Here is a 23,208-nt window from a genome sequence, read left to right on the forward strand (position 1 = left end):
GCAGGGGGACCTCCTTGTCCTCTCCTCCCTCTGCCTGCAGGTCCAACCAAGGAGGGAGAGGAAAAAAATCAGCTAGCCTGAACCTTCTGTAAATTTCAACTTATAGATTGGTAGCTATTTGCACTTGTGCATTAATAGTGATTGTGACAATAGCTCTAGAGCCATGATGGTGAACCTATGGCCCGCTTGACCAAAGTGGTATGCAAAGCCAGTCTCTCGGCATGAGCAGCCTTGCCTATTTGTCTTCCGGGTTTCTGGCGAGCATGTGCGCACGTCAATCAGCTGTCCTTCGCATGCATGGCGATTGTCAGGTGCTCATGCATGCCAGAACCCGGAAGTTTGGCTTTTCCAGAGCATGGCCCCGATAAATGCATGTGTGCACCACAGCCATGTGCAATGTTTTCCTGAGACCTTTTCGATACTCAGTGCCACAAAGATACGCCATCACTGTCCTAGGGAGAGGAAAGGTTGTGGTGCTCTGCTGAAGTATTAATACCACTCTATAATGCACTAGTCAGACCACACCTAGAGTATTGCATTCAATTTTGGTCACCCCACTACAAAAAGGACACTGAAAGAAGAGAGGTTGCTGGAACTGGGCATGGATAGCCTAGAGAAAAGGGGGGCCAGAGGGGACATGATAGCAGTACACAGATAATTGAGGGGTTGCCATAGAGAGTAGGGGGTCACTCTATTTTTCAGGGCACCAGAGGGCCAACCAGAAGCAATGGATGGAAATTGACCAAGAAGAGATTCAACCTGGAAATAAGGAAGAACTTTCTGACAGTGAGAGCGATCATCTAGTGGAACAGCCTACCAACGGAGGTTGTAAACGCCCCATCACTTGACACATTCAAAAGGAAATTGGACTACCATCTGGTTGGGGTGCTGTAGGGTTTCCTGCTTGAGCAGGGGGTTGGACTTGATGACTTGCAAGATCCCTTTCAACCCTAATAATAAATAAATAAAAAAGTTGAGAACTCTTGGTAGTAGTGTATTCTACCACAAGGGTCACCCAAACAACAGACAGATCTTAGCAGAAGAGCCAGACTAAGAGTAGCCATTTGATATGATGAGAAAAGAGAAAAAGAAACCTATACTGTTTTGCTGGTCACCCAGGTCAACAAGGGTCATGTCAGATGTTATTGAGCATATTCAGTCAAATGGGCAGTGGGATCCAGGAGCTATGGCTGGGCAATTGGAGACTAGCCTTATAGGATCACTAGAAGAACAACAACCACAGACCAGACGGAAATATGTTGTGTTTAAAAATTGCACCATTATCGCCTGCTGTAATATATAGGAACCAACAAAGCAGGGATGCTTGAAGTGACTGTTTGAGCGTTGGAAAAGAATTTATCCAGGCTCAAATTCATTCTCAGAAATAAAATATTCAGGGATGCAGAATTAATTGGAAGACATTCAGAAAAATAGTGAGATTAGCCAAACGATAGTGAAAAATTGTGGAAATGGAAGAGCCTGCAACAATCGTAGAAAAAAACCAGATAATAACAATTGCAAATATAAAGGAAAAAGCTGATATGAACGACAGAAATTATAATTTAGAACAAGTAATAACAGTCAGTACATGCCAGTACATGCCAGCATTGAAACAACCTGTGACGGAGCCCCTGACGAGGAATTGTGTACAACCTTATTGACTGTTCCAGACTAAGATATTCCTGAGTACTGTATGCCAAAGACAATTACTGACAGAAAAAAGTAAAAGAGAAAATTACAACATATGTAGGATTAACAGTAGAAAGAGAACTGCCAATATTAAAAGTAGTGCCCTCCAAAAGCAAAAATGTCATCTTCCAGTTTGGCTCATTATCTACCTTACCATTTGTCATTACTGTGATCCCACTTTCAATGATTTTGAAGAAAACATCTTCCAAAGCTTCCAAAGAACAAAATATCTTATTTGCTTTAAATGGATGATCTCAAGCTATATAGAAAGTAAAAAAATCAAAACCCAGTTACTGTAAGAATTTTTAGCACAGATATGGCAATGTATACCTAGCAGTGCATAATGAAGTGAGCTCTCCTTACTTGCCCCAGCTTCTTCCAACCTAGCAGTATGAAAGCAAGTCAAAAATGAAAGTAGAAAAATAGGGATCATTTTGGTGGGAAGGTGTTCTGTCAAGCTCTCTGGTAGAATCCTCCCGAAAATTCACAGATACAAATTTCAGACACACACACATTTGAAAATTCAAAACACTGTTCTTTATACCGAAAATGCAAATAAACTAAGCACTCTTTTTGTATAGCAAAGAGCACTCGTCTCCAAACAAACTGGTAATTGGTATAAGTCCCTTATCAGTTCTGAGGTACTTAGCTTGCAGCTGTGAGGCAATTCACAGTCCTTCTTTCACAAAGTGAAACACACTTTGCTCTGGTTTAGTTTCAAAGCGGGGAAAAAGCAACACACCAAGGTCGAAGTCAGCAAGGCAGCCACGAAACACAATGATCAGATAATCCTCCACAATGGCCAAACCCCCAGGCCGCTATTTATAGCCCCATCCAACCACAGGTGGCCTCATTTTCTTTGATAATAATCTCCCAGTTGTTGCTGCCTATGCATCGCTCTCCGCATGCGTGGCTGTATCATTAACTCTTGTTCCGAATCCAAGGAGGAGCTAAATAATTGATCTCCTTCTGAGCTGTCTGCCACACTGTCCTCCTCCCTGTCACTCATGTCTTCTTGGTCAGAAGAGCCTTCATCAGCAGATTCCACTGGGAATATTCCTGAGTATGTGGATGTCTCCCCCACATGCGGCATGTGGATGTCTCCCCCACATCCACAGTCCTTGGGGCAGGAGCTGGGCCAGAGCTAACCACAACAGAAGGTAACAGCATTCTGTGTGCCTTTAGTCATACTGGCCACATGACCACAGAGATGTCTTCGGACAGTGCTGGCTCTTGGCTTAGAAGCGGAGATGACCACTGCCCCCTAGAGTCGGGAACAAAGTAGCATGTATGTGTGAGGGGAACCTTTACCTTTACCTTATAGCAATTAAATTTGGTCTGGAAAAATATCTTATAGTAGTAATAAGCAGGATTTAATCAAATCTCCAGGAAGCCACCAAGATGAAGCCTACAAGTATCCGAGCTTTTTCCAGACGGATAAAACGAAGCACAGACAAGTTAAACGTGTGATTTAAAATATTCCTATTTGCAACAGTCACACATTTGTGTGGTAATATAGTTGGCTCGGTTTAGCTCAATGAATTGTTTGAACCCAATTGTGATCTGTAAATCATAACTGATGATTTCATGCAGAAATCACCCAATTGTGGGTTATTCAACACGTCATGATTGAACTAGAAATGTCAGAATCCAGTCAGGGTAACATCAGAGCCACAGACTCACATAGGAATATATTCTGCCACATTATGACATCCTTGGCCAGCTGATAGGATCCAAATATTGTTCTGCTTCGTTGAAAGCATATGCTTCTGTGGCTTGTTCCAGTGGCAAAAACCGATGCTTAATTCAAGATGACCCTTGTACAGACTAGCAGTCAATCTGCATAAGGAATACCACAGACCACAATGGATGTTTTGCTTCTCTACCAAGGGAAATCCTCACATGACATCGAAGGTAATATCGTGTGACACAAATTCTCCATTCTAGTTGAAATAACCGCTGTCAACTACAATGTGGATTCAGCCAAGTTAGCACTTGCCATTGCAAATACTGCTCCTTAAACATCCCCTGGAAAGATGTACAAAGTGGGGTAAGGTCTTCTTGTCTGCTATGATGGTGAACCCAATAGCATACCATCTTTGATAGTAAAAAAAATAACTTTCATTTCTTCCCGGGTTTGTTTGCCTACCAGAACATTTCTGAATCACATAATAAGCACATGTCTGTCACACAAGTCACCTCTATCCATGCAGAATTCTTCCTGTTGATGTAATAAAAGTGTATTGGACCTAACTTGCCATTTAACAAATGTATTTGAGTAGTATCAATAATAAAGTTTGCTCTTCAATTTATACATATAAAATATTTTGTTTTATTGCTTTTATATTGGAGGGAATGAATGAATGAATGAATGAATGAAGGAAGGAAGGAAGGAAGGAAGGAAGGAAGGAAGGTGTTGTGGTTAGCTCTGGCCCAGCTCCTGCCCCAAGGAATGTGCAGGTGGATGTGGGGGAAACATCCACATGCCGCAGGCCTGTTTTGCTGCCGATGGAATCTGCCGACGAAGCCTCCTCTGACCAAGGAAGTGTGAGTGATAGGGAAGAGAGGAGTTTGGCAGACAGCCCAGGAGGAAATCAATCATCTGTATCATCCCTGGATTCTGAACAAGAATTAATGACACATCTACCCATGCGTAGAGTGATGCATAGGAGACAATAACTGAAGGATTATTACAAGAGAAAATGAGGCCACCTGTGGTTGGGTGGGGCTGCTGTAATTAGTGCTACAGATAAAAGTGCAGCCTGGTGTTTTAGCCTCATGGCAGTTTATCTGATTCATTGTTTCGTCAAGATCGTGGTTTTGGTGCTGTTCAGGATTGTGTGTGGACTCTCTGGACTTTAGAATTGGACTCAATTTCCCAGTTATTGGGTGAGCAATTGGATTGCATTTAATCTGTGCCTTGTGTGTACCAGAAAATCCCTTTGACATTTAAAAAAGGGAGCTGTTTCTGTTTTTCTGTTTATAAAAACTTCTGGGTTTCCTTTTTATCGTGTGATGTGTGTCTTCCTGGACTAATTACCCTGTAATTACGGGTGGTTGAAACACGCCGGCAGAAAGGAAGGAAGGAAGACAAAAATACCCAACAAATTACACAAAGGAAATCATTTGGGCAATTTTTAACAATCACTAAATCTTGAACACACAAAATAATGTGCCATCTTTCAATGTCATCAATAGAAAGCCCATTAATAAGCCAAGAACAAACATTCAAATTGATAAATTTTGGGTTGTAGTATCTTTCCAATGCAGATAAACCTTTCTTTCTGCCCCTCCTGCTGGATAAATCCTTCATTCTACATATTGTTAATGCTGGTTGTCTAATTCAAAAATACATTTACAATTTTTAGCAGTGTTTATCTTTGAAACATTGTATTAAATAAGTGAATATTACATTACAATGAGGAAATAGTGAGAGCAGCCCATTCAAAATTTGTATTCCCTTCCAGAGAATAAAGTTGACAGCCACGCCTTTCAAACATTTCGTGAGATATCTAGAAAACATGAGAAATCCTCTTTTATTGAGTCAATCCCATCTTAAAAGTGTAAGGCACAGCTACAATAAGGAAATATTAAAACCTTTCACCATTGATTTGTTAATTCAGTGGTACCTCTACTTACGAACTTAATTCATTCCGTAACCCGGTTCTTAAGTAGAAAAGTTTGTAAGAAGCAATTTTTCCCATAGAAATCAATGTAAAAGCAAATAACGTGTGCGATTGGGGAACCACAGGGAGGGTGGAGGCCCTGTTTCCTCCCAGGAGATTCCTAGAGAGGCCCCACAGAGGCTTCTCCCTGCCTTTTCTGCCTGTTTCTTCCCAGGGGATTCCTAGAGTGGCCCCACAGAGGCTTCTCCTCACCTTTTCTGGCCATGTTTCCTCCCAGGAGATTCCTAGAGAGGTCCCATGGAGGCTTCTCCCTGCCTTTTCTGCCCATTTCCTCCCAGGAGATTCCTAGAGAGTCCCCACAGAGGCTTCTCCCTGCCTTTTCTGCCCATTTCCTCCCAGGAGATTCCTAGAGAGGCCCCACAGAGGCTTCTCCCATCTTTTCAGACCCTGTTTCCTCCCAGGAGATTCCTAGAGAGGCCCCACAGAGGCTTCTCTCTATCTTTTCAGGCCCTGTTTCCTCCCAGGAGATTCCTAGAGAGGCCCCACGGAGGCTTCTTCCTGCCTTTTCCGGCCCTGTTTCCTCCCAGGAGATTCCTAGAGAAGCCCCACAGAGGCCTCTCCCTGCCTTTTCTGGTTACAGTTTTGGGAGCTCGCGTTTGTAAGTGGAAAATAGTTCTTGAGAAGAGGCAAAAAAAATATTGAACACCCTGTTCTTATCTAGAAAAGTTCATAAGTAGAGGTGTTCTTAGGTAGAGGTACCACTGTATGGGAAAGCATCATTCTATATTCCAAAATTCTTGCAAATAACAAATATTTACCTTAGCAATACCCTTTATGGTTTGTTTTGAAATGTTTAGAATAATTCAAAACACATTTTAAGGTTGACAATGATTCAGGAGTTCCAAAGATGGCTGCTGCATTTTATCAAATTGTGAAAGGAAGAAATACTGTAATTAAATATCCTGCATATTTATTTTGCTATTTTATGAAATCCAAGTTCCTCCTGCAATAACTCAGATGGAATAAAAAATTTGATTGAGAATAAGATGACTAAAGTATTAATCCAGTAATACCTCGTCTTACAAACTTAATTGGTTCCGGAAGGAGGTTCGTAAGGCGAAAAGTTCGTAACACGAAACAATGTTTCCCATAGGAAACAATGTAAAAGCGATTAATGCGTGCAAGGGGAAAAGAAATCGCAAAATGACGCTCTGCTGGGCGCCCCCACCTGGCTGTCACCTTTTAAAACAGCTGGGGGGCTTCTCGGTGTTCTCCCAAACCTGAACCCAAACTTTTGCCGAACTTTTCAGGTTCGGGTTCAGGAGGCCACCGAGAAGCACCGCCGCCCACCTGTCACCTTCTGAAACAGCCGGGGGGCTTCTCAGCGTTCTCCTGAACACCGAACCCGGAAGTTCGGCAAAAGTTCGGGTTCGGGTTTGGGTTCTGGAGGGCGGTGAGAAGCGCCCAGCTGTTTCAGAATGTTACAGCCGGGTGGCGCTGCCTGGTGGAGTGCCGTTTTTTTCAATCTGCAGTGGCGTTTTCGGCTGATCTGGAGGCTGAAACGGAGGTGGGGAATCCCAATAGGGAATTCCATGGGCGGAGTTTGACGTCACGAAGACATCCTTCCTGGTCGGCCGAAATGTAGCCTCCAGGAAGGACGTCTTCGTGACATCAAAGCTCCGCCCATGGAATTCCCTATTGGGATTCCCCACCTCCGTTTCAGCCTCCAGATCGGCCGAAAACGCCGCCGCTGATTGGAAAAATGGTGCTCCGCCGGGCGCCGCCCCCCAGCTGTAACCTTCTGAAACAGCCGGGCACTTCTCAGCGGCCTCCGGAACCCGAACCCGAACTTTTGCTGAACTTATGGGTTCGGAGTTCGGGAGAACGCCGAGAAGCCCCCCGGCTGTTTCAGAAGGTGACAGGCGGGCGGCGGTGCTTCTCGGCGGCCTCCCGAACCCGAACCTGAACCTGAAAAGTTCAGCAAACGTTCGGGTTTGGGTTCGGGAGAACGCCAAGAAGCCCCCCGGCTGTTTAAAAAGGTGATAGCCAGGCGGCAGCACCCAGCGGAGCGCCATTTCGCGATCTGCGGTGGGTTCGTAAGTCGAAAAATGTTCATAAGAAGAGGCAAAAAAATTTCGAACCCCAGGTTTGTATCTCGAAATGTTCGTATCACGGGGGGTTCATATCACGAGGTACCACTGTATCTCTACTTGATTTTTCTAATTAATAAAAAGACCCACCTGCAGTTTTTAAGTTGAATGTAAAAGTTTCTCTTAGACGGATAACATTCAGTCAACAATTCTGCAAATAATTTGCTACTATAGACTTCCTGAAAAATCCTAATATTTTACCAATCTGCATAAAATTAGTTAATGGTATTAGTCTAACCCAGGGGTAGGCAAAGTTGGCTTTTCTATGACATGTGGACTTCAACTCCCAGAATTTCCGAGCTAGCATGATTGGCTCAGGAATTCTGGGAGTTGAAGTCCACAAAAGAGCCAACTTTGCCTATCCCTGGCCTAACCTAACTAATGGTTGGTATACCAACCCTGTAATACTACAGTTATTCATATTTATAACATTTATGGTTCCCTATAAACTCAATGGGATTTTTAACCATCTATTTATGTCCATTTTAATCTGAAATTTAAAAAAATTGCAAGGACACAATTTTGAGGACCATCTGTAAGTGTCTTTGTTCAGTTGTACTGTCTCTGAACAAGAATTGTTAATCGAGACAAAGTCATGGGATCAAGCAGATATTTTATGATTATTTTTTATGTTTGGTATGTATGTGTTGTTTGGTTTTAAATGATGGGGTTTTATATGTTTTTTTTCCTTTTTAATATTAGATTTGTTCCACTGTAACATTGTTTTCATTATTATTGTGAGCCGCCCTGAGTCTTCGGAGAGGGGCGGCATACAAATCTAATAAATTATTATTATTATTATTATTATTAAAAATGATGAAAAATGCCCTGGAATTACTTTTCTCAGATAATTAAAATAATCCAAGCAACAACTGAATTTCTAATTACTACAAATTTAATAGCAATATTTAAGACCACAGGCTTGAGTTTATAATTTGGCCTACCCCAGTTACTATAACAACCTAATAAATTATGGAACTGTTGTATAATATCAATACATAATTATCAAAAAACATAGTCTGTGTTCAACAAATAATATTTTTTAAATATTTATAAATTCCAGATTTATATTTCTGAAATATTTTCTAACATTTGAAATGTAAACGAATGTTTTCCATATCAAATAAATAATAAAAGATAGCAGGATATCCTTGACTAGTTCCATAAAATATCTTGAGGGAAGGAAAGATAATTATAATTATTATAGCAAAAGGAGTAGAGTGCCGCCAATTAATAAAAAGGAAGAAATCCATATTTATATCAAATATATTATATCACAGGGGTTTTGTGCATCCAAAATCACTACTGAATTCCTATTTTTCAACATGTATGTGTAGATTGTCACTTTGTAATCTAACAATAACAGACGCTTTTAACCTTTTATAGAATGAGATTATGCAGAATGGATAATATCTGTAATCTACATAACAGGGACCATCAATTACGTTGCACCAATGTACATATAATAAAGAAATTGAATGATAGCTTGCATAGTCAGCAGGGTTATTACCAGTCTTCAAAATCACAATTATATAAGCATCATCGAAGGAGGTTGGAAAAGTATTATGAAGATGACAATTCTAAACCTCCAATATAATATTCAACCTATTAAACATCGAGTCTGCGGAGAGGGGCGGCATACAAATCCAATAAATAAAATAATTTAAATCTGGTCCTTATCCAAATTGCATGCAACAAAATATTTTTTTCCAGAAATTTGCTAGCAGTTGTGAATATTAAATCAGTTTCATAATATTGGAAGAAGAAAGTCACAACACAAACTCTTCCAATATAATGTGATATAACCATCAGTTCAACATATGTCACATTCAACATGTCACATCATACTCAGTGGCATAACCATCCAGACTGTGAGCATCTCCTGTTTTCATAGATATTACATTATATTTTAATTCAAAAACGTGAACATACATCTACACTAGAGCTTGATCATGCCTGATTTTAGGAACAGCAAGATTATATTGTCTTAATTCTTCCCCAGTTACCTTTGACTTAGTGTTACATTGTTAAGCATATACATTTATTGCATCAGAATCGCTACATGCACTGCTCAAAAATATAAAGGGAACACTCAGATAACACATCCTAGATCTGAATGAATGAAATATTCTCATTGAATATTTCATTTGCACAACTATTCCATTTGCACAACAGCATGTGAACTTGACTGTCAATCAGTGTTGCTTTCTAAGTGGACAGTTTGATTTCACAGAAGTTTGACTTACTTGGAGTTATATTCTGTTGTTTAAGCGTTCCCTTTATTTTTTTGAGCAGTGTATTTTACTTGGTCATAATTTGCAATTGTTTCAGCTGAGAAGTTAGTAATTTAATCATATTTTTCGCCTCACTCCCAGTGTCTTTGGGGTTTTGTTTTATTTTTTGCAGTTCAAGGAATATTCTGTTTCAACTCTGTAAAGGGAATTAAATTTCCATTCAGCCTTCCTAAACCTTTATATAATTCTGTGTAGCTCATCTTTCAAACATGGGCCAAAGTTCCTTAACCATTTAGTCTTCGGAGAGGGGCGACATATAAGTCCAAATAATAAACATTTCCTCCATAGTTTCACACTTAACCTTTGAATTGTCCGTGAGTGATAGACAATAATATCACATGTGTCTGCCTTTGAGATCAGCATTCATGGCAAGTTGGCCCCTCAGATTTCTGAAGATGAACTCCGTCAACTACAAACTTGTGGTTTGGTGATTCATGAGTTCACTTGAGGACTTGTGCTGTCTGCAAGTGACAATGCTAATCTTTTGTGCATTATTAGCCCCCTGTGTTTCCTCATTGCCATGTAATGTTTGAAGAAGGAGGCCGTGACACGGAGTATGTGGGTCTCGGGGCTGATTTAATCTTCAGAACCGCCTGCAAATTTCTGAAAAATGATTTCATTACGTATATTTTGGGTAAGGGCCAGAGTTAAATCCACAAGCAATTTAAGCCTGTATATTTTGATTTCAGATTATCCCGGTTATAATACAAAAACTAGTTATACCACAATGCTTGGACCGAAGCCAGTTTTACACCCATTTACGTCAATGGAACTAATGTGATTTAAATCTAGACATTCCAGTATAATTAGGTTTGTGAATCAGGTTGTTACGCAGAGATGTCAATGACAAAAAATATCTCAGCCCAAATATTTTAACTCAGACAGTTCATTAACTCAATTGTCCAAGCTTAAAATTTTGTTGTTTATTGTTTCAGGCAAAACCAGGGAAATAATCCAAAACTTTCTTGTCTTCGACACCGTGCATAAAAACCTCCATGTACATGGAGTGAGTTGGCTGCATCACTTTAGAAAAAAAATGTAGCCAGGTCATTCTAATTGCAGAGGATCAAGATTAATTCCTTCCAAAATAGTTCGGTTTGACCTTCTTCCATTTGCTTATTAATTTTGTCATTAATAACTCACCTTGATGGGCATGTGAAGACAGGAAACACTACAGCACACTTCTGCATGTTTTATATTGATCAAACCAAGCCCAGGCAACGTCAGCAGGAAAATGGATTAACCCCAGTAAAGAGAAAATGTAACCGCCCTGACAAGTTCTTCCACAACGTGTAGCTTCAGCTGTCTACCCTGTGAACTGACAAAGTTCATGCAGATGTGAGAGAGCACCATAATCTAGACATCATCTTCAAGTGTTTCATGTCATCAAGGAAGCCAGAGCACAGAGCTTAAGACACAGTGGGCAAAACAATTACACATTTACTGTATTTTTCAGAGTATAAGATGCACATTTTTCCTCCCTAAAGTAGGCTGATAATTAGGGTGCATCTTACACTCTAAATGTAATTATTTTTTTTCAGCCCTAACTAGCTGCTAACCATCTTCCCAGCTCTTACCTTGCAGGCTCTTTCACTGTTTCTCTCTGCGAAGTATGTTTTTCAAACCCTAAGTCTTTGCAGAGTTTTCTTTCATTACTCTAACTTGCTCTGAGTAAGTTTCTTTCTATCTAGCCCTAACCAGGTGCTAACAATGTTCCCAGCTCTTACCGGCTTGTAAGCTCTTTCACTGTTACTCTCCGCAAAGAAGAATGTTTTCCAAGCAGGGTTTTTTCCATTGCTCTACTTGCTCAGACTATTTTTTTTTACTTTTACTGGCTTGCCAGCTCTTTCATTGCTACTCTCTCAGAATAAAAAAAAATTAAGCCCTTAACCAGGGGATAAAATAATGTGCTGAAGCTGACCAGACTAAGGACGCTAGCCAGAGGAATACCTGGTAATTGGCAATGGTGTGAGAATTGATGAAATAAAGAATTGCTTATCCTTTCACAAAAAAATGGTCAGCAAGAAACACTTAAGATATTTTAGGCAGAGACTTTGGGCTTCATTTTTAGAAAAATAAACTTTATTAATTTTTACTAATAACCGATACACACTATATAAAACACAGTGCATAGTGATGTGTGCTCCCACCTCCCAACATCATTCATTCAGACCCCTACACCAAAATGAGAGTGTACCTTTTAATATTATTTTAAACCAAGAACATTACAATATTTACAAATTATAGAGTGATTCCAGTTTATTCTTTATACCTTGATCTCGAATTCTACTCACCATATAACCTCTAAGCCTGTCCCATCTTCACATCAGTTCTTTCACTTTATTTTCATTAATCACATTCATCTTCATATCCATAATTTCAAACTGAATGTGTTCCACGATGTACCTGTACCAATTTTGTATTGTCCATTTTGTTGCATCCTTCAAACCCTAAAATTATTACCGCTTGGGCACTTTCTATAGCTGCTTCTTTAATTTCTCTGAATTCACCCATATCACTCCTTATTACTGTTGTGATTCAGTCTGAGGCTCCTCAGGGAACGGCTGGCATTCTGCCGGCTCCATGCTCAGAGGGGGAGGACGAGGAACAGGAGGAGGAGGAGGAGGACCAGGCAGACGGGGAGGAGGAATTGCAGGCCGAGGAAGAGGCAGAACAGCCTGAGACCCCCGGGGTGGAGCTCTCCCCAGCGAGTAGCCTGGAGTCCTTAGATGAGAACGCACAAGCCATCATCGATCTCAGGCAGAGAAGAGCAGCACAACGAAGGGGACAATTAGTCAGGTATTACCATCCCTAATAGGCAACAGCTGGGTTTGGGTGTGGTTCTCCCCAGAAAGGCTGAAAAGGCAGGCCCGCCCTTCCTGTATTGTGGAGAATTATCTTTTGGGAGTCCTGTGACCTTGCTGCAATCCTTGGCGTCTCTGATTCTGGCTTGTGGCCTTGAAGGCTGAAACCTTGTGGGAGGCGTGGGTCTTATTCTCTACAGTGGTGGGTGTGCCAGCAAGAAGCCTGTTGTATTGTCTGGCCGTCGTGACTCTTCTGTGAAGCCTCATAGCATCCCAGTGTGTAAGAACAGTTTTTTCTCTGTGTTTATGTTCAAAAATATAAAGTGACTTTGCGTTTTACCAGCGTGTCTGGCTGCTTTTTTCAGTTGGTGCTGAAGTCTGGGGGCACCCAGACAGAACAATTACTAATACTGCCATCTCCTTTGTAATCACCCATTTTATGTTTAACATACTTTGGGCTTCATTGATTTCAGATTGGACAATAATTTGTGCCTATTTTCTGGTAAGGGTTAGAAAATGGCTTGGCGATTGACGCTCTTACCTTTGCGGATAAGTGGGAAACATGGTAGTCATTGGTGAACTGTCTCTTAGTAGGACACATTCAGGAGTATGATAACAGCTGTCAGGCCAAAGCCATTTTAGTTGGAGCTTTGGCCTGCTGCAATTCATACTACTTTCATATGTATTCCTTACTGTGGGCATTTGGGACGGGGAATTGCATGAGGGCTGTCTGTATGCAGCCATAAGAAATTATTTCTAGATAGTAAAGGAGATGATGGATCTGCCAAGTTGGCAGTTGAAGATTGGTCAACATGATGGAGTTGGGGGTGTGGGGACAAGGGCTTGAACTTTCAACTGGGTGGAGAAACCCCTGGGAGTTCCGATTCAGGTTTCTCCCAGATGTGCCAACATGGCTCTGCTAATAAATTGGAACTTTGAGGAATACTTTGCTCTGGACTCTGATTTAGTTCTCAATGCTATTTGGAACCCTGACAACAGCATTAATGTCTGCCCCAGTGGCAAAATCCATTTTTTTAATTACTGCTTCTTTGGGTGTGGCTTGGTGGGTGTGGCAGAGGAAGGATACTGCAAAATCTCCATTCCCTCCCCACTCCAGGGGAAGAATACTGCAAAATCTCCATTCCCTCCCCACTCCAGGGGAAGAATACTGCAAAATCCCCATTCCCAGCCCACTCCAGGGGTAGGATACTACAAAATCTCCATTCCCAGCCCACCTGGGGCCAACCAGAGGTGGTATTTGCTGGTTATCCAAACTACTCAAACTTTCTGCTACCAGTTCTCCAGAACCTGCTGGGTTTCATCCCTGGTCTGCCCCATTCACAAGAAAGTCAACAGACACTCAACCATAGCTTGGTAAGTCTCTTGTAATTCAATTCTGCTTGCACGCTCATCCAAGGCACAACATACATAGATAACAAAGACCTCTGCAAATGGTTGGATTGCTCTTTTTTCAACATGAAGATACAAACCCTCTGTATACTTGTGGTGATTATGTTAGTGTTTCTTTTCTTGCCCTTTCTGTATTGAATAGCTATTTTGTCTTGAAGCTGGGTGATTTTTGTTTGCTGACTAAACTGACATGTCTATCCAGAGAAGCCTACAAACAGAAATCAATGATTTCAAGCTCTCTGAGTTGGCTTGTGAACAGCCGCTCTTTTTGCCAGAGCCTGATTTTGGCTTCTATGGAAGGGACAGTAGTATTTTCAATGAAAAAAACCCATAAAGTAGACAAGAACCATACAACTAATCTTAAGGAGCCATGGTGGCACAGTGGTTAGAATGCAGTATTGCAGCAAACTTTGCCCACAGCCTGAAGCTCGATCCTGACGGGGTCCAAGGTTGACTGATCCTGCCATCCTTCCGAAGTCAGTAAAATTTTATTTATTTTTATTTATTTATTTTGTCCAATACACAATGAGGGTTTTAGTGGGTATATATCTATATACACATAGTAAAATACATGATGAAGGTTATAGAGGAGATACTCATAGTAAAATATATCTAAGAAATAATAGAAAAGAAGGTATAGTAATAGAACATATCAAAAGAATAGAAGAAAAGATATAGGAATAGAAGAAAGATATAGGAGATATAGGAGAGCAATAGGACAGGGGACGGAAGGCACTCTAGTGCACTTGTACTCGCCCCTTACTGACCTTTTAGGAATCTGGATAGGTCAACTGTAGATAATCTAAGGGTAAAGTGTTGGGGGTTTGGGGATGACACTATGGAGTCCGGTAATGAGTTCCACACTTCGACAACTCGGTTACTGAAGTCATATTTTTTACAGTCAAGTTTGGAGTGGTTAATATTAAGTTTAAATCTGTTGTGTGCTCTTGTGTTGCTGTGGCTGAAGGTGAAGTAGTCGCCGACAGGCAGGACGTTGCAGCATATGATCTTGTGGGCAATACTTAGATCATGTTTAAGGCGTCTTAGTTCTAGGCTTTCTAGGTCCAGGATTGAAAGTCTAGTCTCATAGGGTATTCTGTTTCAAGTGGAGGAGTGAAGGGCTCTTCTGGTGAAGTATCTTTGGACATTTTCAAAGGTGTTAATGTCTGAGATGCGATATGGGTTCCAAACAGATGAGCTGTATTCGAGGATGGGTCTGGCAAAAATGAGGACCCAGGTTGTTGGGAGCAACGGGCTGTGTTTGTAAATTGCTCAGAGAGTTCTGTCAAGCCACTATGGCCATAGCTCTATAAGTTTGTAAGTGCTATGGCTTTGTGAGCTCAGCTTAACTCTAAAGATCAAATGGAAAGTGCTCCAAACGATGCTTGAGGCTGAATGAAGCAACACTGAATCTCAGGTATGAGTCTTAAACATAACCTGCCAGTAAGAAAGAATATAGAAGTCTTTAAGCTAGTGTGGCTTCTGCTAACTAAATAATAAAATCAGAATCACTGACTTCATTCAGGTAAGTGCTTGATTTCTTTTTATCAAAACGGAGTAGTGATTAATGTACATGTCTCAACCTACTCTCTTCTTCATATGTTGTCTTGAATTCCCATCATTCCCAGCAAGATTGGCCAAGAGCTCCTTTCCATGCACATCCATGAGATGACATCATCATCATGACATCAAAGTGATGATATGTATATCATGGTATCATATATGTTCATCTAGTTTCTCTGAGTTGTGTCATATGAGACTTCATGATTGTGCAAGGGTGACATGTCATGGGTATAACCAATTTCTTCCTACAAATGCCTATGACCCCTCTCCCGTATACTCATACATTGATCTGATTCTGATAGTGGAAAGGGAAGGAGGCTGTGTTAGAAACATAGAAACATAGAAGACTGACGGCAGAAAAAGACCTCATGGTCCATCCTTAGCCTGCCTTTATACTATTTCCTGTATTTTATCTTAGGGTGGATATATGTTTATCCCAGGCATGTTTAAATTCAGTTACTGTGGATTTACCCACCACATCTGCTGGAAGTTCGTTCCAAGGATCTACTACTCTTTCAGTAAAATATTTTCTCACGTTGCTTCTGATCTTTCCCCCAAGATTGTGCCCCCTTTTTCTTGTGTTCACTTATGGATACATTGAGTTTACCCATGTTAATGGAGCCATGCTTGGAAGAGCTCTATCGGAGGGGGTGGCAGTTTTTATACAACACACTGAAGAGAAACTACAGTGATACCTTGTGTTACAAACTTAATTGGTTCCGGGACGAGGTTCTTAAGGTTAAAAGTTTGTAAGACGAAACAATGTTTCCCATAGAAATCAATGGAAAAGCGATTAATGCGTGCAAGCCCCCAAACTTCACCCCTTTTGCCAGCCGAAGCACCCGTTTTTGCGCTGCTGGGATTCTCCTGAGGTTTCTCTCCATAGGAAACTCCACCTCCGGACTTCTGTGTTTTTGCAATGCTGCAGGTTAATCCCAGCAGAGGAATCCCAGCATCGCAAAAATGAGCGCTTCGCTGGCAACGGAAGTCTGGAGGTGGGGTTTCCCAGCAAAGGGAGCATCAGTGAAATCGCAGCATCACAAAAACACCGAAGTCCTCAAAACCCCACCTCTGGACCTCTGTGTTTTTGCAATGCTGCAATTTCACTGAGGCTCCCCTTGCTGGGAAATCCCACCTCTGGACTTCTGTTGCCAGCAAAGCACCCGTTTTTGCGCTGCTGGGAATCCCCTGCTGGGATTCCCCTGCAGCATCACAAAAACACAGAAGTCCAGAGGTGGGGTTTCCCATGGAGGGGAGCCTCAGGGGAATCCCAGCAGCGCAAAAACGGGTGCTTCGCTGGCAACGGAAGTCTGGAGGCGGGGCATCCCAGTGGCGGCGGTGGGTTTGTAAGGTGAAAATAGTTTGGAAGAAGAGGCAAAAAAATCTTAAACCCCAGTTTGTATCTCAAAAAGTTTGTATGACAAGGCGTTTGTAAGACGAGGTATATGGAGTGCAGTTGGAAAACACATTAACCTAAAAGTGTGGTTGTCTAGTTGGTGGTTTAGTAAGTCCTGAAAATCCAGCGTAAAAGTGTTGTGGTTGTATAAAAGATGAGTAGTTGTTAGGCTCTGGTGCTTGTGCTCCAGCCCATATAAACTTATTTTTGTGCAAAGCAACTAGGTTTGTTTCAATACCTATGGCAAGGGAAACGAGCTTTTCCAGTGAAAGAGGACCATGTGAACAAAGCATAATTATCCAGCAATCCATAGAAAATGTCTAGGGATATAGAAATAACACATCCTAGATCTGAATGAATGAAATATTCCCATTGAATACTTTGTTCTGTACAAAGTTGAATGTGCTGACAACAAAATGAAATTGATTGTCAATCAGTGTTGCTTCCTAAGTGGACAGTTTGATTTCACAGGAGTTTGATTTACTTGGAGTTATATTGTGTTGTTTAAGTGTTCCCTTTATTTTTTTTGAGCAGTAAATATATATATATATATATATATATATATATATATATATATTATATATATATATATACACACACACACACACACACAGAGCAGTGTATATATATATATACAGAAAAGGAAAGAAAAATAAACCAAGGCTATTCTTACACCAATTAGTGACTATTTCACACAGTGGATGTTAGGACAAACTTGGGCTCAAAAAAGTCTTCCTTCTCTTCATTCCAGATTTCTCACATTATCCTCCAAGCTCTTAACCTCATTTTCCCTCCTCTTGTTCTCCTCCTCCCTTGCTCTCGCTCCCTTTTCACCGTAATCTTTTAAATAGAGCCTCATCAGCAAATCTGCTGTTCCAAAGCTGCCTTGCCAAGACGCCGCTTGTGTTTGGAGACTCTGGGCGAACAAGGACTCGTTGCACGGGGCCCACAGGGATTCCTCCTCTCCAGGCCAATCCCGCCAGTATGACCTTCTTTTTAAATCAATGTCATTAATTTTCTATTTATTACATTTCTTAGTGCTTAATAAACGTCATGTTGTCTGGGTATTTAGATTGCTTAACAGTACCAATTCTCTTCTTACTCTCCACCTCCTTTCCCCAACCGCTGGTAAATAAGTTCCCTGTTTGATAGAAACATAGAAACATAGAAGATTGACGACAGAAAAAGACCTCATGGTCCATCTGGTCTGCCCTTATACTATTTCCTGTATTTTATCTTACACTGGATATATGTTTATCCCAGGCGTGTTTTAAATTCAGTTACTGTGGATTTACCAACCACGTCGGCTGGAAGTTCGTTCCAAGCATCTACTACTCTTTCAATATTTTCTCACGTTGCTTCTGATCTTTCCCCCAACTAACCTCAGATTGTGCCCCCTTGTTCTTGGGTTCACTTTCCTATTAAAAACATTTCCCTCCTGAACCTTATTTAACCCTTTGACATATTTAAATGTTTCGATCACGTCCCCCCTTTTCCTTCTGTCCTCCAGACTATACAGATTGAGTTCATTAAGTCTTTCCTGATACGTTTTATGCTTAAGACCTTCCACTATTTTTGTAGCCCGTCTTTGGACCCGTTCAATTTTGTCAATATCTTTTTGTAGGTGAGGTCTCCAGAACTGAACACAGTATTCCAAATGTGGTCTCACCAGCGCTCTATATAAGGGGATCACAATCTCCCTCTTCCTGGTTGTTATACTTCTAGCTATGCAGCCAAGTATTCCACTCGCTTTCCCTACCACTGTTCACCCATTTTGAAACTGTCAGAAATCACTACCCCTAAATCCTTCTCTTCCGAAGCTTTTGCTAACCCAGAAATGATAAATGGTAAATATCCTGCGTCTTCTTTTTTTTGGGATTTTCAATGCAAGTCTCTCCATTTCTGAATAATCTAATATCTTCTTAATTATCTCTTCATCTTGCAGTATTTCTACCTTCTGAAGGTTTGGCGTCAAAGAACATCACTAGACACACAACGTACCCAAACACATCATGCAATCTCATCAGGTATCTATCACTGGACATACCTTCCTCAAACCCTCGAGACTAATTGATTTTTTTTCTCTTTTCTTTCCACAGCCTTCCCTGTTCCTGTCCTTACAGGACCTTAGAAGCCGGTACAAAAGAGATGACCTGCTGCCCCCTATCTCTGCGTCTTTGGGATTATGACAGCGAGCTGTTCAAGGAGAGAATGAAAGAAAAGTGAGGGCTCTGTGTCACCTGTCCAATTTTAGCTTACGTGCTTCGTTTTCGTTTGGTGACACACCTGTTTGAATAAACATGTTTTTCTCTTGCACAAAGAACCTATTACAATGGTGGTGGTTGTTTTTTTCCGCCTAGTTATTCATGAAGTGATCTATCTGCCTTGTTTTTTTTCTCCAATTATTTGGGTATTGTATAAATCAGGGGTGGCTTGCTCCTACCACTGCTAACGGTGTGCTTGTGCACAGCTTCATGTGTCTTGCGTGTGCGCATGTGCGTCCCAGCGTGGTTTTGCTTCAGCGCATGCACAGGAAACAAAATCTTGTGAGGGGATGGGCGTACGTATGAGAGTTTGGCAAATTTTTTGCTTCCACGCATACACGGAAGCAAAAAAAAAATTGCGGAAATCTCTCTTGGGCTCAGGTCCCCTTGGTGCGATTTTGCTTCCTGTGCATGTGCAGAAGCAAAAACATGTTTATTTTTATTTTATTTTATTTATTCGATTTTTATGCCGCCCTACTCCTTAGACTCGGGGTGGCTTACAACATGTTAGCAATAGCACTTTTTTTTTAAAGAGTCAGCATATTGCCCCCACAATCCGGGTCCTCATTTTAGCCACCTCGGAAGGATGGAAGGCTGAGTCAACCTTGAGCCGGTGATGAGATTTGAACCGCTGACCTTCAGATCTACAGTCAGCTTCAGTGGCCTGCAGTACAGCACTCTACCTGCTGCGCCACCCCGGCTCTTCCCATTGTTGGGACGCACATGCGCACAGGCAAGACACACAAAGCTGTGCAGTCAGCTCAACGTTTGCTACCAGTGCGGCATCCTTTACCGCTCCAGTAGGAACTCACTACTGATATAAACGTAAGAGTGCGTGTAGCAGAGGTGGGTTTCAGCAGGTTCTGACCAGTTTTGGAGAACCTGTAGCAGAAATTTGGAGTAGTTTGGAGAACTGGTAAATACCCTTCTGGCGGACCCCGCCCCCATCCATTCCAAGACCCAGCTGATCAGGAGGAAGGGAGACTTTTCAGTAACCTTCCCTGGGAGTGGGGAGAGAATTGAGATTTTGTAGTATCCTTCCCCTGGAGTTGGGAGGGAATGGAGATTTTGTAGTATCCTTCCCCTGGAGTGGGGAGGGAATGGAGACTTTTCAGTAACCTTCCCTGGAGTGGGGAGAGAACGGAGATTTTGTAGTATCCTTCCCCTGGAGTGGAGAGGGAATGGAGATTTTGTACTATCCTTCCCCTGGAGTGGAGAGGGAATGGAGATTTTGTAGTATCCTTCCCCTGGAGTGGGGAGGGAATGGAGATTTTGTAGTATCCTTCCCCTGGAGTGGGGAGAGAACGGAGATTTTGTAGTATCCTTCCCCTGGAGTGGAGAGGGAATGGAGATTTTGTAGTATCCTTCCCCTGGAGTGGGGAGAGAACGGAGATTTTGTAGTATCCTTCCCCTGGAGTGGAGAGGGAATGGAGATTTTGTAGTATCCTTCCCCTGGAGTGGGGAGGGAATGGAGATTTTGTAGTATCCTTCCCCTGGAGTGGGGAGGGAATGGAGATTTTGTAGTATCCTTCCCCTGGAGTGGGGAGGGAATGGAGATTTTGTAGTATGCTTCCCCTGGAGTGGGGAGGGAATAGAGATTTTATAGTATCCTTCCCCTGAAGTGGGGAGGGAATAGAGATTTTGTAATATCCTTCCCCTGGAGTGGGGAGAGAATGGAGATTTTGTAGTATCCTTCCCCTGAAGTGGGGAGGGAATAGAGATTTTGTAGTATCCTTCCCGTGGAGTGGGGAGAGAATAGAGATTTTGTAGTATCCTTCCCCTGAAGTGGGGAGGGAATGGAGATTTTGTAGTATCCTTCCCCTGGAGTGGGGAGGGAATAGATATTTTGTAGTATCCTTCCCCTGAAGTGGGGAGGGAATAGAGATTTTGTAGTATCTTTCCCCTGGAGTGGGGAGGGAATGGAGATTTTGTAGTATCCTTCCCCTGGAGTGGGGAGGGAATGGAGATTTTGTAGTATCTTTCCCCTGGAGTGGGGAGGGAATGGAGATTTTGTAGTATCTTTCCCCTGGAGTGGGGAGGGAATGGAGATTTTGTAGTATCTTTCCCCTGGAGTAGGGAGGGAATGGAGATTTTGTAGTATCCTTCCCCTGGAGTGGGGAGGGAATGGAGATTTTGTAGTATCTTTCCCCTGGAGTGGGGAGGGAATGGAGATTTTGTAGTATCTTTCCCCTGGAGTGGGGAGGGAATGGAGATTTTGTAGTATCTTTCCCCTGGAGTGGGGAGGGAATAGAGATTTTGTAGTATCTTTCCCCTGGAGTAGGGAGGGAATGGAGATTTTGTAGTATCTTTCCCCTGGAGTAGGGAGGGAATGGAGATTTTGTAGTATCCTTCCCCTGGAGTGGGGAGGGAATGGAGATTTTGTAGTATCTTTCCCCTGGAGTGGGGAGGGAATGGAGATTTTGTAGTATCCTTCCCCTGGAGTGGGGAGGGAATAGAGATTTTGTAGTATCTTTCCCCTGGAGTGGGGAGGGAATGGAGATTTTGTAGTATCCTTCCCCTGGAGTGGGGAGGGAATGGAGATTTTGTAGTATCTTTCCCCTGGAGTGGGGAGGGAATGGAGATTTTGTAGTATCTTTCCCCTGGAGTGGGGAGGGAATGGAGATTTTGTAGTATCTTTCCCCTGGAGTGGGGAGGGAATGGAGATTTTGTAGTATCCTTCCCCTGGAGTGGGGAGGGAATGGAGATTTTGTAGTATCTTTCCCCTGGAGTGGGGAGGGAATGGAGATTTTGTAGTATCTTTCCCCTGGAGTGGGGAGGGAATGGAGATTTTGTAGTATCTTTCCCCTGGAGTGGGGAGGGAATGGAGATTTTGTAGTATCTTTCCCCTGGAGTGGGGAGGGAATGGAGATTTTGTAGTATCTTTCCCCTGGAGTAGGGAGGGAATGGAGATTTTGTAGTATCCTTCCCCTGGAGTGGGGAGGGAATGGAGATTTTGTAGTATCTTTCCCCTGGAGTGGGGAGGGAATGGAGATTTTGTAGTATCTTTCCCCTGGAGTGGGGAGGGAATGGAGATTTTGTAGTATCTTTCCCCTGGAGTGGGGAGGGAATGGAGATTTTGTAGTATCTTTCCCCTGGAGTGGGGAGGGAATGGAGATTTTGTAGTATCCTTCCCCTGGAGTGGGGAGGGAATGGAGATTTTGTAGTATCTTTCCCCTGGAGTGGGGAGGGAATGGAGATTTTGTAGTATCTTTCCCCTGGAGTGGGGAGGGAATGGAGATTTTGTAGTATCCTTCCCCTGGAGTGGGGAGGGAATGGAGATTTTGTAGTATCTTTCCCCTGGAGTGGGGAGGGAATGGAGATTTTGTAGTATCCTTCCCCTGGAGTGGGGAGGGAATGGAGATTTTGTAGTATCTTTCCCCTGGAGTGGAGAGGGAATGGAGATTTTGTAGTATCTTTCCCCTGGAGTGGGGAGGGAATGGAGATTTTGTAGTATCCTTCCCCTGGAGTGGGGAGGGAATGGAGATTTTGTAGTATCTTTCCCCTGGAGTGGAGAGGGAATGGAGATTTTGTAGTATCCTTCCCCTGGAGTAGGGAGGGAATGGAGATTTTGTAGTCTCCTTCCCCTGGAGTGGGGAGAAAATGAAGATTTTGTAGTATCCTTTCCCTGGAGTGAGGAGGGAATGAAGATTTTGTAGTATCCTTCCCGTGGAGTGGGGAGGGAATGGAGATTTTGTAGTATGCTTCCCCTGGAGTGGGGAGGGAATAGAGATTTTGTAGTATCCTTCCCCTGAAGTGGGGAGGGAATTGAGATTTTGTAATATCCTTCCCCTGGAGTGGGGAGAAAATGGAGATTTTGTAGTATCCTTCCCCTGAAGTGGGGAGGGAATAGAGATTTTGTAGTATCCTTCCCGTGGAGTGGGGAGAGAATAGAGATTTTGTAGTATCCTTCCCCTGAAGTGGGGAGGGAATGGAGATTTTGTAGTATCCTTCCCCTGAAGTGGGGAGGGAATAGAGATTTTGTAGTATCCTTCCCGTGGAGTGGGGAGAGAAT

Source organism: Erythrolamprus reginae, chromosome 1 (assembly GCF_031021105.1).
Source record: "Erythrolamprus reginae isolate rEryReg1 chromosome 1, rEryReg1.hap1, whole genome shotgun sequence".
Classification (NCBI taxonomy): domain Eukaryota; kingdom Metazoa; phylum Chordata; class Lepidosauria; order Squamata; family Dipsadidae; genus Erythrolamprus; species Erythrolamprus reginae.